Source organism: Mauremys reevesii, linkage group 1, assembly GCF_016161935.1.
Source record: "Mauremys reevesii isolate NIE-2019 linkage group 1, ASM1616193v1, whole genome shotgun sequence".
NCBI lineage: Eukaryota > Metazoa > Chordata > Testudines > Geoemydidae > Mauremys > Mauremys reevesii.
In genome coordinates this window covers 329,851,177-329,866,402 of record NC_052623.1, presented here as the reverse complement: position 1 = coordinate 329,866,402, position 15,226 = coordinate 329,851,177, and the positions used below count along the sequence as shown (strand labels likewise).

Here is a 15,226-nt window from a genome sequence, read left to right as displayed (position 1 = left end):
CTGTGCCCCCTCCCTGCCCCCTGAGTGTCCCCGGGACTCCCTGCCCCTTAGCCAACCCCCCGGCCCCAGCTGCTTACCCCCCGCTCACTGCGCGCCTGGGGAAGCGGCCCTGCACAGCGAGGCAGCCGCATGGCTCCCGGAGGGGGCTGAGCTCTTCCCCGCTCAGAGCCGCGTGGTCAGGGGAGGAGCCGCTCGGCCCGGAGCTCCCAGCCCCGCCCCCTGACCACGCAGCTCTGAGCGGGGCGGAGCTCAGCCCCGCCCCCACAGCCAAGCTGCTGCCGGGCTGTGTAGGACCCAGGGAACAAGCGGAGGAGGAGCGGCCCGTCCTCTGCAGCCAGGCGGGGCCGCGCTACCGGTAAGGGGCCATCCCTCTCCCCCAAGCGGAGCCGGTAGCGCGGCCCTGCCTCGGCTGCAGGGGACGGGCCGCTCCTCGGCTCGCAGCGGCAGGATGAGCTGGGGCCCCAGCTCTAGGCACCAGCTTGTTTTTCTGGTGCCTAGAGCCGCCCCTGCCGGGCAGGGAGGGGGGAAGCTCCAGCCGTGGCGACGGTGGCGGCGGCGGCGGGGGGTGCGCTCCAAGCAGGGGAGAAAACATTGGTGGGGCAGAGCCCCTGCTTGGGATTTATTCCTGGGGCTAAAGCCCCAGAGCCCCATATAAGTCGGCGCCTATGAATGTTAACTATTTCATTCCTCATGTAAGAAAGGAGAGGGAAGATCATCATAGCTCTGAACATTTTACTGTGATTTACATCCAATTTTGTTACCAAGAGTAGGTGGCGCTTGGAGATTATACCACTTCCCAAATCAAGAATGAGCCGAGCCAAACCAAACCGAGCAGGGTATCTGAGCTCCACCGAGGGGAAGCCAAATCCAAGCAAACTAGAAGAACCCAGAGCCATATTCAAGCTCCCCCAATCTCGAGGAACTCAGTGGAGTTGCGGGTATGCATATTTATATTTTGAGTAACTGTACAATTTACTGCAAGTGACATCACATTTTGTAATTTATGGGTGGAACTTATTTTGTGGACAGAGCTTGCTGGAATATTCCCATTGTTTCCCCCTTAGTTCAAGCCTTGATGGAGACATTAGTAAAAAAAAGACACATGGACTAACTCAGTGATTTAGTCACAGTGCAAAGCCCTACTACTCAATGATAGTAGTTCTTGTCCAGGGCAGCAGGAACTGGGACCAGAGGTAATATGATCAGCCTATGAGAAGGGGCTTCCAAACTCTCTAGCTAGCTCAAGGAAGGAACCATGTTCAGCTCTCTGCTGGAAGGATGGGCAAGACTGAGATATAGGAAGAAAACAGGGCCGCCCAGAGGATTTAGGGAGCCTGGGGCAAAGCGGGGGAGCAAACATAAAAAAGGTGCCTCCCGCTATGGCGCTTGTACTCACCAGGCAGCACTCCAAGTCTTTGGCGGCGGCGGCAGCAGCAGCGGGTCCTTTGCTTGCGCCACGTCTTCGGAAGCAATGAAGGACCCACCGCCAAAGTGCCGCCGAAGACCTGGAGTGAGTGAAGGGCCTGCCGCCGAAGACCCGGACTGCCACTGGATGAGTAAAAATTAAAAAGGCACCTCTAGCCAGGGAAGGGATTCTCGGCCAGAACTTGCGGGGCCCCTGTGGCGCCCAGGGCAAATTGCCCCACTTGTCTCCCAATCTGGGCGGCCCTGGAAATAAAGGAGAGAAATAAAGAGAACCATGGGGCTTAGAGGACTCTGTGGATGTGGCAGAAACAAACACAGAAGGAGAGTCCAATATCAACAATTTAAAAGATTTAAAGTTTTTTTTATTTTAATCTATAAATTAAAAAAAACAACAAAACATGTAAATATGTCAGGAATAATGACATAAAACATCATATACAACATTTATAACAAGAAAAATCCATCCCATAAGTAAGTCTACAAAACACCATACATGGAAATGAAGTATGAAAGATTAATTACCATCTACAGTATTGGGAACAGTCCAAAATTTCAGCAGTAGGTGATTTTATGAAGTTTTCCATCATTCCATTCTTCTATGAAACATTTATTCTTGAAATTAAACACTGGTAAATGCTGCAATACTGTCCTACTCAAGGTCCCGTGTACTCCAGGCCAAGCTGAACCTCAATTCTGCAGCACAGCTTCATGTATTCTGAAGCACTCTGCAGAGGCAAGAGTGGTAACTCATAGCAGATTCATTTAAATTGAGTTTTTCTTTGTATTGAATGTGAGGATGAATAATTCAGTCAGTACTGTACCCCTGGGTTATTTTCATATGGCCTTCATGCACAGTCCTCACATTTTGAGGTTTCAATCTGGTGAAGATGTTTTACTGACAATGCACAAATATATCATAGATGGTATCAAGGGTGGGGGTGGGGGTAGGGAAAAGGCTTTGGCAGTTGGGTAGGGGCTGCCTGGGGCTTTATAGTCAGTTCCCATTTTTAAAGCTATCTTCACAACTATGAGGGCTAGAAACATTGCATTTTAAATGAAAGCTTAGATCCTGGAACACAATTCTGCAGCACAGGTAGATGCTTCAGAAAATCCCATGATCACAGAATTGTGGAAAACATAGTGCCCTGAGCATACTGAGTTTGCAAATCAACAATTTGATTCTTATCATTTTTTGGATTATTTTCCATTGCCTCTGATTTTCCAATTAGAGTCATTAGAGTCAACAGAAAAACTTCCATTTACTTCGACAGGCATTGGAGAAGACCATTAGATGACTGGCTCCACAGAAAGCCACCAAACAGTCTGAAGCACAAAAATCTCTTACACTGTGTAGGGTTCTAGAAATTGGGTGAGGAAGAAATCCCAGTAGCAGAAAACCCAAAATGGTGGGTTACAGAGGGAGATTTTACTAGTGCTCATCTTACTTTGGATTTAAATGTGTATCACCTTTCATCTCAAAGCACTGTTCAAATATGTGTGAAATAGGGAAGTATTACTATATCCTTTTGACAGCTGCTGGATAACACAAGGAACTGAGTGACAAAATGAGTTGCCCATAGTCACTCAAACTCAGTGGCAGAGTTGTAAACAGAACCTAGGAATCCTGATTCTCAGTCTTCTGCTTTAACCAAAGGATAAAAGTCTGCACTCCTGAACTGAAGGCTGGACACAGTATGCCTAATGAGTTTCCCAGTTGTTTTTCTTTTTGTGTTCTTCCCCATGCCTATATGCTGTTTCTGTCACATCACAAAGGTCTTTGCACAAATCTGCTCACTACTACCTATGATGGCTGACTCAATCTCGTTCAGGGCCCTGTTCAGACCCATTTAATTACAAGGAGACCACTCCCATAAAATGATTCAGTCTCCCTGAACCCATGATTACAATTAAAATTGTGGGAGGTAAGTAAGCACCATGGAGGCAGCAACCAAGGGGTGCCGTGATAGTCTGTGGGAAGCAGCAGCAGCAACAACAGAACCTAGCACAAACATCTAGGTCCTTGAAGAGAGGGAAAGTGGCCAGGAGGCAAAGTAGTCACTCAATCCAAACATCCCATTTTTCCTGCCCTCATATCTCAGCAAGAAATGTGAGCCAGCCAGCAACACCAAAACATCCAGTTTGGGTCACAGGAGGGTCAGGGGTTGAGTTCTTCACTGAGGCACAGCTTCTTTGTTTACTCCTCACAGTTTGGAGGTAGAGCAAAGAGCGGGGCTTGAAATTTTCCTGTGCATCTACCTACTCTTAGCCAGGGTGGATCGTTTAAGCAGCTAGATTTTCTCTTCGTTTTTATTTTTAACAAGCATCACACAATATCATCAGTTTTTAATCAACACTGATTTTATTCTGTACATATTCTACATGATATACTCTCTTTATATTATTTTAGTGATCAGTCTCATCCCTTCTGTTTGTAAGGTGGGACAATTGTATAACTGAAGGCTACTGTCCTCAACATGAAATATTAACACTGCTTTCTCAATGCCCTTGTGACCAGAGTCCCAGGAGGGCCACACTGAGTCTGCTCAGTTAGGGCAAACTGCAAAGAATGGGGCAGACAATCCTCCAAACTGGTGGTTATTCTAATATGTAGATTCACCAAACTAGCAGCAAAACAGCTTTTACAATACTTTACGGGTTACCCAGAAGCCAGAAATACAGTTCCCTTAAAGCAACCCAGCCTTGAGCTCCTACCCAGACAGCCAAGTCAAATATGCTAAGGATTACGGAAAATATTATTCATCATATTAAAAAAATTCTACCAATCCCAAAGGATTGGACATATTATCCACCAGATTAATGAATAGTTCAGATCTTGCCCAAATACATTCTTATTAACTAAATTCTTATGCAATTCTTATTAACTCAACTAACATTTATTAAAATAGAAAAGAGAGAGTATTGGTTAAAAGATCATTATACATACAGGTCTGAAAAGAGTTCTTAGGTCAGTTTCATAGTAGAGAAAGTGAGCTTCAGAGTTGCAAAGAGTCCTTTCCAGAATTAGTTCATTAGCTTATAGTCCAGTGTCCAATATCAGAGCGATCCAGAATGGAACTGGAGATCTCAGTCTTGCAACTCAAACTTCCTCTGATGAAGCTTAAGCAGATCTGAGATGAAAGGATCAGGGCCCAAGATTTCTTTATAGATCACTGGCAGGCCATGATAGCCTCTTGACAGTGTGCAGTCCTTGGGTGAACAATAGGCAATTATCCTAGCTTTGAAGTAACCTCCTGTTTCTTAAGCATCACCGGTAATTAACTACATGGATTAACATAAGGCAATTGCCTATCTCCTGCCATTTACACATATTTTATTACATACTTCAAAGAGAAATGAAGACAGTTCATTTAAATGTGAACAGCCTTTTTGATATCTGAATTAACAGAATACAGCGATAGACAGGAACCGTTTAGTTACATTTTCAATCTCTAATAATTATATGTAAACACACACAACCACAAACATTATCTACTAATATGTCTCTAAAGGTTGAATCCGGGTCAATTAGCCTGCTAGTTGTGTAACCCTTTCTGGCCCTCTTCTCAGGGCTCTAAGAAAGTAATCAAACAGCTGGACTTCAATGACAAAGTTTATATCTCCATTGCTCATCTTCCCTACCACTGTCAGACAAGTACAGAGTAGAATTTTAATATATTGACATCAGTCCTTTAGACAAAATCTTAAATCAAAGCCCTCTTCTGTTAGTTTTAAATTGCAGACCCCTGGTCAGTGTCCTGGTCAATATTTCCTCTCCCGATGAACAGGTTCTAATGCCTAACCGAAGGCTGTGTGCTGTAGTTGAGTAATAATGGCTGTGCTATTTGTCTAAACATTTGTTGACATTCTGCTGTCTGTCCCTCTGCTTTGTAGAACACTGTGAGATGCTTGAAAAGTACATTATAATATCAAACTCTATTCTATCTCTTCCTCTGATAACTGACCTTATTGAGAGTTACAAGACTTGCTGAAGTCTGAGGTAAGTTCCCCGAGGTCCATTGCAAACATTTCTAATCTAGAGACGGGAGCTGGAAATTTTTGCAGACATACTCAAACCCATGTGAATTTACCCTAGTGCCAGGGGTCATATGGCTGAACCACAACCCACAGAAGTCTCATTGGCAAACATGTTCTGTGAACAGCTTCAGCCCATCAGAAGAGAGTCACCAGCAGACACTTCTGCCAAAGAACATGATAGTTGTAATAGAATTTATTTCTCTGGTGGGCTTTGGGATCAGATCCCCTTTCTTCTACATTCCTGTGTTTTCTTTTCCCTTCTCTGACTGCTCTCAATGGTGTGGTGTGCACACCACTACAAGGACCAATCTACGTGACAAAAACAAGTTTCAAAGTGACTCCAGTACAACACAGTTGTCCCCTGACCCAGATACAGTGTTTTAATTTGTAGCATGGCCAAGACTAACTGAATCATATAACTATAACTCAGTTAAATCCCACATCTACATTACAAATCTTTTTTTTAACTGGGTCAAGGGACAAATATATTGTAACCTACTCTCCTGACTTCAATGTTTTTGTATTGTAATTGGATCCTTAAGAGACCTCCATTGCAGGCAAGCCTGCTCCAGCCCCTTGCTCCTGCTCTGTCTCCAGCTTCATCCCCAACCTGCTGTCGTATAATCTCAACCCTACTCCTTCTTTGCTGCAAAAATTCTTTCCCAACACCTACCATATGCTGGGGCTCTTCAGTGAGTAGGCAGGCCTCCCTCTGAGATTGACAGGGAGGGATCACAACCTGCCACCTGCTCAACAGATCTAGGAAGGCCAAGCCCCACCTGCTGGAAGCAGAGGAGTGGTACAAGAAGAGGAAGTATAAAAAGTCAACTGGCAGCTCAGATGGACTGGAGCTGCCAAGAGAGACAGATGCATCCTGCTGTAGCCTGAAGAGGACCCTGGCCATACTGAGAACTGGTGAACACTCTCAGGACCACCAGAGACGCCAAGGAGCAGCTTCGACTGCCTCCTGGCCGGCTGAGACCCCAACAAGCTGCTATTGGCCACCGACCCTGGAGAGATGGAGGACAACAACAACAAAGAGATACCAAACCCTAGGGATGTAGGAAGTTGCCCAGGAAAATTAGATGACAGTCTGGTTGAGTGTTGGCCTGATACAAGATCAGTGTGTTGTGGGCAGATCCTCCCCGACCTGATGGCAGAACACTTTGCCACTGTTAAGGCTCTGGGCTGGGATGTGGTGGAGTTGGGTGGGCCTGCATCCCCCTAACCCCTGTGGTGGCAGCCTCCCCACCAGGAGGCCTGTGTTACTGTACCTTCCACTGAGCCATGACACTAGACTGTGCTGGTGCTCACCACTGCTTGAGCCCCATAGACTGTGTTGGTGCTCACACCCTGCCTGAGGGTTTGGGGCTTCCAGATGTTGTTGCTCTGCCCTGGTTGCCCATGCCCTGTAGACTATTTGCTACCCCACCCTGACTGAGCTTTATTGCGCTGCCTGGCCTGAGGGCCTGAACACTAGGAGCAGCTAATTCCCCTTTTTAGATCACCCTCAGAAGTGTGTGCCAGTGAGGAGGTGTGACCTCCCTCAGAGATTGAAAGGGAGGGATGGCCGTGCACTCTTACAGACTCCAACCAGAACTTGGCTTGTGAGCTGAATTCTGCGGAGGGCAGGAGAGACGGATGAGAATGGGGCTGAAAGTGCATGTTAAAGGGGACAGAGCAAACAAGAGAGAAGAGGAACAAAAGGTATATGTACACACACAGAACTATAGTACAGAAAAACAAACCCCATATTTGGTGTGTATTTGATTAGTATGTTGTGGGAATATGTTGCTAACTTGGCGTTAGGGAGTGTGAGAAACTGACATGCAAGTTTCTAGGATGAGGCTAGTTCTTATCTGCTGGTAGGCAGTAAACAGGATAATAAATTAGAAAGTGGGACGGGATGACAATTACCCTATGAAGTCACAGCTGTGCTTGTTTGTACCTTGTTAATCAATTAGCAATTGCTTGATTGCTTGACCTTAATTGTATATAAGAGCATGCTGGAGAGAAATAAATGACTTTGCTGCCAATCACACAGATTGTTGAGCTTTGTTCATATACGCCTGCGATGCAACAAATGGTGACCCCGACGTGATTCGTATCGAATGAAAGTGTCGGTGGCCTGACCCAGGCGGAGAAGCCCTGAGCTCAGAGGCGAGCGTCCGAAAAGAGAGGCGCACCTGAGCTCAGAGGTGAGCGGCTAACCCCTACGTGACTCGTATCGAGTGATGATAGTGTTGGGAGCCTGAGCCCAGAGGCGAACGGCCAGGAGCCTGAGCCCAGAGGCGGGGAGTGCTTATCCGACGTGACTCATATCGAATGATGATAGCGTCGGGAGCCTGAGCCCAGAGGCGAACGGCCAGGAGCCTGAGCCCAGAGGCGAGCGGAGGAGCTGCAGCGGGGAGTGCTGGAGAAGCCCCCGGGCGTCCGAAAAGAGAGGCGCACCTGAGCCCTGAGGAGAGCGGCTATAAGCCGCGGAGGAGAGGGGCGGCTATAAGTCACGGAGGAAAGCGGCGGCTATAAGCCGCGGAGGAGAAGGGCGGCTATAAGCCGCGGTGGAGAAGGGCAGAGCAGCTAACGTGAGTACCGCTGTATCAGCTGAAGAAAAGATAACACAGAAGCTTTATTTGCACATTATGAACCGACAGGGGGAAAAGATTTCCCCTGCTGCACTGATTCACTTATTAAGAAGAGAGGGGGAGTTGGGGAGGCTCCTCCTGACCGGCCTTCGGGTACAGGACGAGGAGGTGCTCCGCTGGAAGCGAGCCCTGGACGGGAAGACGTTGGAGTGCATGGCGCAGGCAGAGGCTCGTGCCGTGGCCCCGGAGGTCGCTCGGACCTACAAGCAAGTAAGTTGTTTTGGCAGGAGCCCGAAGAAGGCGTCCTACGCTGGCTGGTCTAAGCCTGGGACAGTGTCGGGAAAACCGTTATGCTTCTCCGGTATGAGCAGCAACAGCTGGGTGTTCTGACACAGGATTTACAGTTTAAAAGAAGCCAAGCAGGGAAAGAAAAGGAATAGGATGAGCTAACCGGAGACAGCTCATTCTTTTCTGGCCCCGGTCAAGGACATATTGCTCACAGCTAAGATTAATGAGAGCTGAAAAATCGCTCAAAAAGCTAATGAGAGCTGAAAAAATCCTGCCAGGCACTAACGGAATGTGTTGGCTGTCTCTTCTCACAGGTATGGAAGAGCTGCCCAAAGATCCTAGCAGCCCCCCCCCCACTCCTTGGAACCAGGAGACTGACTGCCTGGACCCATGCTTCTTACTGCAAAGAGACCCCTTTACATCAGGAGAATTCTGCTACTGATGATTGGCCTATATATATATATATATATATATATATATATATATATATATATTTAGCTTCATTGTGCTTTTAAATAGCAGGAAAAAAGGACAAGGTAACGTGCTGGCTAATCTCTCCCTCGTCCGCTGCAGCCCCCACGTTCTGATTATTTCCCCCGTAGAAGCTGAACCACGACGGTGGTGGAAAAGAAGAAAAAATACTCACATTATTGATATTGCCAAAGTCCAGAAATTCCTGACTAAAAGGATATTGAGAACTGACCCTGGTGAAGAAACGAAGAATTGTACACTGGCAGGAAGAAATTTGGGACTCCTGCTAAAAAATGTGGTATTGATTGGATTTGGGGGTTTATTCTACAGGCTGCGCCCTGTGTTTTGGATAAAATTTTAGCATGTATTGCCCCCCCAAACTGGATTGTAAATGATATTACCTCCCCACCCCCCGTTACTAACCCCAGTTTTTTAGAGTTTAATTGTTGTTTTTAAAGTTTGAGAAAACTCAGCCAAAAGGTTTGTTGAGTATTCTTAAGGGGGGGAGTTTATGGTGTTATTAGGCATAAATCTAGGTAATTTAGGAGGATGGTTTTGGGGTGTTATTAGGTATACATTTAGGTAATTTGGAAGAATGGCTTTGAATTTATGTGATTCTAGTATTTTTATGTTAAGTGCTTTTGTTAGCCTTATTAGATTTTTGTTAATTTTGTGTTATGTGCTGATTATTGGCTGTTGTAGATTGCTTGATATTAGATGTAGCCAATATTATAATAGATAGGTTGAATGCAGATGTTGTAATTAAAGTTATGCATAAAAATGTAGCCCCCACGGTGGGAAAGTACAGATAATTGCTTGCAGTAGAGACTAGAAGGGTGGGGGCTAGTTAAGAAGTACACCCTTCTAGCTAAATTGATAGTGGGATAAGTTAGTGTCCATGAAAGGAACGGTTTAGCAAGAGGAAAAAAGGTTCGGGCCCAGGCGGCCAGGCAATAGACAAAGAACTTGCTGAGGAAAAAAGGATCGGGCCCAGACGGGCAGGCAATAAATAAAGAGATTAGAAAACTGGTTGGAAACCTTGAGGGTGTAGTTGATAGAAAAGGTAATTAACTACAAGCGAGTAATGTTAGGCAGAGTAAAAAGTTAACTCTGTGGTTGCTGGAGGGAATAGCAGTTGAATTTTGTAAAGATGCTAAAGAGAAAAGTTTTTGGTGTTTTTGAAATGTTTGTAAATAAATTTAGGCAAAGAAATTAGTTTGCAATTGTTTGGCCATAAATAATTTTGTTGCATTAGTTGAAGATTGTATATTGTGCTATGTAATTGAAATTGTATTAGGCTTAAGGATATATAAGTGGTAATGTTTTTTTTTCTTTTAGTGTCTAAAAGCAGAAGTTAATGGTAAAATTTTAAGCTGTGATTAGCTTTGAATTTTAGAAGTAAGCTAGGAAGCAATTGTATTAATGTAAATGATTTACCTGATGGAGTGATTTTCCTGTTTTGCCTGAAATTAATAAGGGTATTTGTGTATTTTAAGTAATAATTGATTGCCCAGTAGGGGTATATTTGTTTTTGTTTTTTAGATATTTAAGAGAATTGATGTTAGCTGTATAGTATTTAATGTACCATGCATTTATTATGGAGTTTAAATTTATGTTTTATGTTTTATGTTTGTTTGTGGTGTGTGTTTTCTGGCCAGAATTGCTGTGGTGTTGTTAAAATGTTTATGTGGTTTATGTTGTGTTTTTTCTAGGACCCCCCCTCCCTCAGTGTCAGTTTGATCACCTGACACATGAGGGATGATTTTGGTAACAGAAATTTGTCATAATTTGGTGAGCAATAGAGAAGGGGGGAACCCTGCAGAATTTACACCATTTATTTGTTTTATTTTTGTTGATTTATGTTTGTTTTGTTTGATGTTGTTGGTGTTGTATGTTATGAATTGCATGGTTATAGGTGAGCCCTGTAGCATAAGATATATTATTTTTTTTTGTTGTTGTTTTGTTTTGCATGCCTTTTGCTATACAGTTTGGAGTAGTTTCTTGGATGTTTTTAATTTTTTTTTGTGTTTAAGAATAGGGGGGAGATGTTCGGTTGCATCTTCCCTATGCTGCCTTGATGGAAAATTACAGCAGCGTGGTTACAAGAATAGAGGGATGAGATAAAGTTGTTATGAGAAAATAGGGGAATGCCAGGTGGCCTAGCTGAGATTGTTTTCAAGGTCCCAGGTGGATTCCGGCGAAGTGGGTCCGGCCTTGGCTGCGTCCTCGGGCGCGACAGCAGGCAGAACCCTCCTGGCCCCTTGGGCCACTTGCGTTACCTGGAGGAGGGATGTATAGGTAAAAGTAGGGCATTGCGGAAGATTTTGTTACGGTTTAGTTAGGCAGCTGGTGTTTAGATTTGCTTTTTAGTTTTGTTTTGTATAGATTGTAGTAATGTGATGCTATGAGCTGAGAATGTTTTGCTGTGCCTTCCTTTTTTTTTATTATTATGAGTGAAGGGGGGAGGTGTGGGAATATGTTGCTAACTTGGCGTTAGGGAGTGTGAGAAACTGACATGCAAGTTTCTAGGATGAGGCTAGTTCTTATCTGCTGGTAGACAGTAAACAGGATAATAAATTAGAAAGTGGGACGGGATGACAATTACCCTATGAAGTCACAGCTGTGCTTGTTTGTACCTTGTTAACCAATTAGCAATTGCTTGATTGCTTGACCTTAATTGTATATAAGAGCATGCTGGAGAGAAATAAATGACTTTGCTGCCAATCACACAGATTGTTGAGCTTTGTTCATATACGCCTGCGATGCAACAGTATGTTTTTGCTCTCCCTCTGTCTTTGGGAGGGGAGGAGGTGTGGCCCTTCACTCCATGCCTGTCAGACTTTTTGGTCGTTGGGCCAGACTTGTCTCATTATGTACAAATTTATACAGAATGGCCAAGCTGTGCTTAGAAATACAACATGGTTGAAATGAACCACATTGCACCAAAGTATATCAAAAGTTGCCAGTATTTTCTGGCGGAGCAGACACCCTTTCAGATGGTAGTAGCCTCCAGTGCCCCATTTGTATGAGAGATCCTAATGGCTACAATTACTCATTACAGTAGACCCTAAGGGCCAAATCTTTTGACCATAATAAGGGCCCTGGAAGGTGCTGATTTCAGTGAAACCAGTGTTAGTCCCCTATGCAGGGTCAGGGCAGAATGTGGGGAGTCAGCACAGGGGTACCCAACCTGCCCATGATGGAGCTATGCCACCTGGGGGTCCTTCCACTTTAGGATGCATGGGAGTGGTATCAGGACCACAGGGACTAGCTTTCTTGCATGTAGCATCTTGATGGGTGTAAGAGGACCATCATTCCAGTCTTTGTATTGTGATGTCTCACAATGGCCCAATTAGTTTTGATAGTCCTTCTTGATTGGGGGCAGGGCGGGGGGGAGGGGGCAACCACTCCTCCTGACTGTATTGTGAAGTTCAGAGCAGGCATTTTTACAGTTATAAAGCAAAACTTACATATTGCCTTATAGCATGGGATCCAGACATTACAATAAGATTAATGCATGCAACAACTTAGAAGCATTTTATAGAGACAAAACACATCCTTACAAGTCTAACACCTATCTTGAACAATACTAACATACTGGTGAGCTGGTCTGGTTTCCAGCTATGAATGTCAGTGCTCAGTTGATTCCTACAGCCTTGGAAAGAGCTGGCACCTGGTCTACAAGTGTCACACATGTTTGAAAAATTCATGTGGAAGAGGGGTTTGATGTTTAAAATTCTGGGTTTGCCCTCAAAATGTTGGACATACTTAGAAGTTGTGAGACCTGGTTACTTAAACAGCTTATTTTTCACCTTTTGTGGTCCTCTCTCAGTAGTAGCTTGGGGGAAAAAAATCATTCCACTTTTCTTTTTTGTTTGGAAACTTGGAGATATTTCTTCTCAAGAGGAAGGCATTTTTCCAAGAAAATAAATAACTGTGTGCTTGCCCCTGTTCTTGAATTGGCTTCTTGACAGAAAATTTCACAATCATGGTCCAAAAGAATGTTTCACATTTTTTAAATGTGCTCTTTACATACATATTAATCTTTATTCCCACCTCTGCCCCAGGTTCTAAGCTAACACAGTGCTCCTGAAAGATGCCAGATTGTCTACCATCCAAGTAGAGCATGGGCAACCTACTGCCCCATTAATTTACTGGATGTTGTGGGTGGGATCTTACTCGCTCCAGTAATAGCTCAGACATGTTTTTAAGCTAAACTCTGTTTGCTTAATTGTTACTTCACCTTTTGGTTCCTACCCTCTCCTTGTTTTTCTGATGTGTGCTCTCCAACACCTAGATCAGGGATTGGTAACCTTTGGCACGTGGCCTGCCAGGGTAAGCACCCTGGTGGGCCGGGCCAGTTTGTTTACCTTTCGCATCTGCAGGTTGGGCCCATCACGGCTCCCACTGGCCACAGTTCGCTGCTCCAGGCCAATGGGGGTGGTGGGAAGTGGCGGCCAGCACATCCCTCGCCCCGCGCCGCTTCCCGTAGCCCCCATTGGCCTGGAGACATCGGGGTCTCTGGGCTCCTCAGCACAGGTAACTCCCTGGGACTCCGATGGCAACAGATCTCTGGTCCGGGTCTCAGGATTGCTGGCTCTCGCAGGCAAGGGCTCTAACAGCTCCTGGGCTGGAGCCTCCACCAAACATCTTTCCTCCTTGGTGTTCTGCCCAGACTGAGCTGGGCTGCTCTCCTTTATACTAGTGCAGCATCTGGAGCATGCTCAGTATGATCTGAGGGACAGGACTTCCTCCATCCATAATATGGGATTAACCCTTCCCTGCCCAGTACGGGGTATGCACACCCCATCACACCATATTAAAAAATAAAATATCTGAAAACTTTTTAGTCTTTAGCTACAAACCAAAAAAATTATTTGGAAATGCTGCCACAAGGTCTGTTGGGAATTGCAGTTTGGGTGACTTATGCTCTCATTCTCCTATTTGAGCTGATCTCCCCATCCAGACTACATTTCCCATAACACACCACAGCCAGGGATTCCTGTGGTGCATCACAATGGCTCACCAAAAGGGGAAACCATGGGGCATCATAGAAGATGTAGTCCAGCTAGAAAGCCTCCTAGCCCATAGGAACGGGGACAAGACGTATGCAAACTATAACTCCCATGAGGCACCAAGGCAGCATTTCTGAATAGAAATGTTTGGTTTTCAGCTGAAAATTTTTGGTTTGCAATTTTTGTTGTTGATGAAAATGGCTTTTTAAAGTTCTCATCAAAATCTTCTGCAGAGTAAAAACTATTTCCCAACCAGTTCTAAAGAGCAGGCTGGCTGCTACTACCCCCCACATCTAAGACAACCAGCAGGTCAGTAAAAGGTGTCAGATGTGTCCACTTCTGTGCCAATTATCATTTGCTTCAGCAAAGTGAAGAAAATCCTTCACATGCTTTTGGCTCTCCTGGTAAGAGGGAAAGCAAAATGGGGAAGGAAACAAGCTGAAGAAATCTCTCTTTCTCTCTCTTTTTTTTTAAATAAAACATGAATCACTATAGTATCTAGGTACCAGTGGGGTCTAAAATGGGATGAGGAGTCAACCCAGAAAAACCTATTTCTATCTACATCTTCCCTAGGTCCCGTAAATCCTAGCTGCAGCCCTGTCTGGAGAGAGCCATCTTAAGGGCTGAGATGTTGGTGGATGATGGTGTCTGTGCCCTTTCCATTCTTGGTCTCACTGACGTGATTAGAACAAGGTGCCAGCTAGTACCAGCTGTGGTAGGAGGGTAGTTTATTGGCTCATTTGGACTATGAGCCCCAACAGTTTCCACATATGGAGCCAAACAGCTGTCAGCTTTTCAATTCCTATCAGGCTGGACCAGATTCAAAGCACTGACCTCGAGCTGTTCAGCTCCATAGCCCATTCTAAATCCACAGTTGATCTCCAGTCATAATATATTAAATGAACCTAACAAGTTATATTGGCATAATTATTACTTTGTTTTTCTGAGTTTTTGAGAAGAAAAAAAATGAACATGTTTGGGAAAAGCATGAGATCTTAGCCTTCAAACTTTATTAGAGTTTGAATGCTCCTGATATTTGTTAAATTTTTGACAAGCTATTTTAGTCCTAGCTAGAGTAAATAAAAGCCATTTGGACACTGTCATTTACTCAGCTCTTTACATCAGAATTGTTTTGTTAGTTCTGTCCAATTAATTCTCCTTTCTTTAATTCCTCTTGCAGAATCAAATCAAGCAAATCTGGCTTTAATCCTACATGTCAAGGAACTTAAATTGAAATTTGCTGCTACTCTTTGTTTTACCATCTCCCAAGCACAAAGAAGGGCTGCAAATTACAATATGTTCCCATGGAAAGAAAATAAAAGCTTGTCGTAATGGGCTCTTTCATCTGTTCAGAAAGATTTATAAAAGCACAGACAAAACATTTGTAAAATGCAGTTTAGGAATGGC

At 44.6% G+C, this 15,226-nt stretch overlaps 1 long non-coding RNA gene across 1 annotated transcript; it reads left to right on the top strand.

Annotated features, from left to right (window-relative positions):
• The first annotated feature begins 299 nt into the window (after positions 1-299).
• On the top strand, positions 300-14,415 carry LOC120395306. Its single transcript, XR_005592576.1, has 3 exons — positions 300-355; positions 771-938; positions 14,393-14,415. It is a non-coding gene; the product is annotated as an uncharacterized LOC120395306 (long non-coding RNA).
• The last annotated feature ends 811 nt before the right edge of the window (positions 14,416-15,226 follow it).